Source organism: Orycteropus afer, unplaced genomic scaffold, assembly GCF_000298275.1.
Source record: "Orycteropus afer afer isolate SDZICR_OR568_19922 unplaced genomic scaffold, OryAfe1.0 scaffold00126, whole genome shotgun sequence".
NCBI classification, from domain to species: domain Eukaryota; kingdom Metazoa; phylum Chordata; class Mammalia; order Tubulidentata; family Orycteropodidae; genus Orycteropus; species Orycteropus afer.
This window is the reverse complement of record NW_006921713.1, coordinates 5,263,393-5,267,657: the sequence shown is the minus strand read 5'-3', so window position 1 is coordinate 5,267,657 and position 4,265 is coordinate 5,263,393. Positions and strand designations below refer to the sequence as shown.

Sequence of the window (4,265 nt, the reverse complement as noted above, 5' to 3'; positions counted from 1 at the left end):
AGATGTTTTCAATACAATATCGGCACTTTTGATAAGCAGTAGAGTGCGGTGTAAAAGTGGTGTTTATTGTAGTGACAATGCAGGGAAATATCCATCCATGTGCTTATATGACTTTGCTCCTGCCACTCTACCTCAGAGTCGTGACCACTAGAATCAGTGAGCTTAGGGAAATGTAGTAGAAACAAGAGAGCCTCATGATAATGTTACCTGCCATATTAAGAGATACCAAAAAGTTACTAGTTAAAGGATACTGATGAGAGAGAGAAAAAAAAAAAATGAGAAGGGAAGATCTATGGATGCAGGAAAAATATATGTAAGTTGGCAGGAAAGTGACAGAAGAAATATTGAACCAATAAACCCAACTTGCAAGACATACATAAGCAAAAAGTTTCCTTCAATGCAACAAAATCTTGCTTATATTATTCAAAATTGATACAAAAGAAACTCCATGACCATTTTGTCTCACAAGTGCAAAAATATATTACTACCTCTTTCTGGCGGAAGAGTCTGAAGATGATGAGCAGGCATGGCACCTGGAAAGAGGAAGGAAAAAGATGAAGAGCAGATCAACAGCCTTGGACCTCGGGTGGCTGAAGGAGAGAATGTCTTTATGTCTGCCATATTTTTGCATCCTTCAATGACACTTTTGTCCATGTCAGTGATCTCTAGTAAGGAAACCATCTGCCGTGTGGCTGATGGGATGAAGGTAAATGTTGAATCCTCACCATACACCAGGATGTGGCCGAGAGGTATAAGGAGCTGGGTATCACTGCCCTACACGTCAAACTCCTTGCCACAGGAGGAAATTGGACCAAGACCTCTGGAGCTGGGGCCCAGTCTGCCCTCAGAGCCCTTGCCCACTCAGGAATGAAGATCTGGTGTATTGAGGATGTCACCTCCAGGCCTTCTGACTGCATTTGCAGAAAGTGTCACTGTCTGTGAACATTTCTCCTCAAATTTTTATTTTAATAAATTGCCTTTGCACATACTAACATATATATGTATATATATATATGTGTGTGTGTGTGTATATGTATATTTTTATTGAACACTTTACCATTGGAAATCAACCTGGCAGAGGGAAAGAAAAAAGTGTACAAAAACAGATGGTCCTGAAGTTGAATCAAGTTTCTCATTCATTTATTTCATGCGTAGTCTTGGGAAAATTATTTTAAGAATAAGTATCCTAAACTAAATAATGATTTTTTTATGCCTTAGTTGTGGTTGAGAGTATTAGAGTTACACGCTGGTGGTTGAGAATATTTATAAGTAAATATGCAGTTTTTGACAATTGTGGCTATTGTGTTGTATAGAATTTGGGGGCTTAACAAATGAAAATCAAAATTTGCATTTTATCTACATTAAATGAGTGGGTGGATAAAACATAATTAAATAAGAAACATAATTTTAAAATACAGCATGAAAAGACTTCCTAGGCAGATAATGCTAACATTTTAGAAATATTTAACAATGGAGGTTTGTAAGTAATATTGCATTATTCCAGATTCCTTTGGTAATCATGCTTGGTTAGTCTCATTTCCAATGTAAATATCAGATATCATTATCTATTCCAGTATTATCTGACATAATATTGTCAAAATAATGATTTACTGTTGTCAGTTCCCTTTGAGACAGCTCCAAGTGATGGCAACCCTATGTACTACAGAACAAAACACTGCCAGGTCCCATGCCATCTTCATGATAATTGAGATGCTGGAGTTCAGGGTTGCAGTTTCTTATATTTTTAGTGCCTTCTTTTTAGGAGACTCATCTTCCTGCACTATATTGGACAATATGCTGGCAGTTCAAACCCACCAGCCACTCCTCAGAAGGAAGGCTGGGCAATCTACTTCTGTAGTGATACCACCTCAGAAACCCAAGGAGGGGTCACTATGAGTTGGGTCCGACTCGATGGCACATAATAACAACAACAACATTGTATTGTGATCCACTGGTTTTTTATAGACTAATTTTCAAAAGTAGATCACCAGACTTTTCTTCTTAGTCTGAAAGTTCCTCTGAAACCTGTCCACCATGGGTGACCCTTCTGGTATACTATGTATTATTTATTATATACTGTTTACATCATATACGCTTATGAGGTGTCCATGGGTGGTGCAAACAGTTAAATGCTTGGCTGCTAACTGAAAGGTTGGTAGTTCAAGTCCACCCAGAAGTGCCTTGGACAAAAGGCCTGGTGATCTACTCCCCCGCCCTCCCAAAAAAAAAATTGAAAAAACTACTAAAAAAAAAAAAAAACATTGAAAACTCATAGTCCTACTCTGACACACATGGGTTTGCCATGAGTCATAATCAACTCTACAGGAAAATGGTTTTTTGTTTGGACTTACGGGCTTTCAGTAAATAATGTATTTTCATGACACAGACATATAAAAATGCTTTTTTTATAAATCATTTCTTTGCAACTTGTAACAGCAGATATCATTACATCCTTTTTACCACTGGAAAAAAACTAAGAATGAAAGAAACAAAAAGCAGGCAGGAAATCAAGAGGAAGTTAAGTATAATTCTACATATTCTATATAAATTAAATTATATATAATTCTGATAAAAATGTATTTCATTAACAATTTGTAGGTATAATTGTAAAGATAAGTTTAAGTCTGTTTATTTAAATAATTAAAATCTGGAAATTAGACTCAGATCCACTTGCGGTCATGAGTGAATAGAAAGTCTTGTAAATGATAAAATATTACTGTATCCTAATAGGAATGTGAATATTGGGGTAGAAGACACAATCATAGTCAGGGAATTGAAGTTTCGGACAATTCAGAATGGGAAACGACATGTTTCTTATTGAAGATGTAATTTATTATCAACTTCCACATCTAATATAATGCCTCATATTTGACAATAAAATTGGAAGGACAGTAGTTTAAATCTTGGTACATAGAAATTATGTGTTCTTGACAGCTAATTTTCCAAGCTGAGATCAGGATGCTATGCAATTAACTTCCTAAAGGAATTACATGGACAATTATACAATATTTTTGGTAATGAGGAAATGTTAGCTCACTAAATTAAAGTCTGCAAGAATAAACTGATAAGAGAAATGTGAAGTTCATTATTATAAAAAATGATATTTGAACAATACCTTAAAGACAATGAATGCCCTTTAGGTCATTCAGTAGTTAAAATTTTACTTAATTTTAACAAAGTACGAGGATATTAGATAACTCAGGATGTATCTTACTTCCAGAGTCAATTAAAGTAATTATCCAGATTTTTATCCTCCTACCCCCTAAATTGCTATTATTAAATAGCTATATATGGTCCAACTTAATTATTAGTCTGAAATTTTTCTGGATATTTACTTCTACTGTCCATTTGGTATCTGCACACAAAACACAGACTATTATTTCTATGAAAATGAAATATAGAGTTAGGTATCAGTTCTTTTCCTTGTAACCAAGACAAATTGCTTCACAGGAAGTAATTTAACTTCTTTAAATATGCTACTTTCCTTGCTTATCCTGGGTATGTGCTTTACCCCTGAGAGGGGAAGAGAAAAAATAAGAGTATCTATGAAGATGGAAGCAAAGTAGTGAGGCCTAGGATCTAAATATAATCAAGAGCGACAATGTATTGTTACAGAAGGTTGTTAAACAATTCACTAGTATTCCAAAGCCTGAACATGACACTTAGCACAGTTGACTTGTCTAAGAGATTGGTGGAGACATTTGATATTCAAGATGAAGGGTCTAAAGGATAATTCTAAATGCTACATGTTTAAGCTTGATGATCAAAATACAATCTACTTGGAAAGTGATTTCATTTTTCATTTGGAGAAAAAAAATAGCTTAATCCTCACATAGTCTGTGATTTACAAACAGTGGATTATTTGGGGTCATTTCACTTTCTTTAACCCAGCTCTACCACAATTTGTGGGAAAATAAGTCATATTGGTCATGCAGCATTCTTTATGCAGACTAAAAACAATCAAAATGAGATTGATGATGAAAAAAGGAGCCATCAAGACTTGTTAAGAATGGCATGTTAGATTTTTCTGTCAAGATCACTTACTACCACGTCCCTTGTTTCCACTCAGCAGCTCCCTTGTTGAGTCTTATTCAGACCCATGAGGAAAAAAGTATTTGAAAAATGTCTTACAAACGCCCAGTATTGTCATTATTTCCTCCCTAAGGGATAGTGCTCTTTCTGAAACCAATTCACAGAAATTAGACTTTCAGTATTTTCTGGGTCCTTAAACAAATGTACAATGTCAGTGTCAATATTTCAAACAT

General features: G+C 35.0%; 1 pseudogene; it reads left to right on the top strand.

The window, feature by feature from the left end:
• Positions 1-526: 526 nt before the first annotated feature.
• On the top strand, positions 527-942 carry LOC103200062 (annotated as a pseudogene).
• Positions 943-4,265: the final 3,323 nt, after the last annotated feature.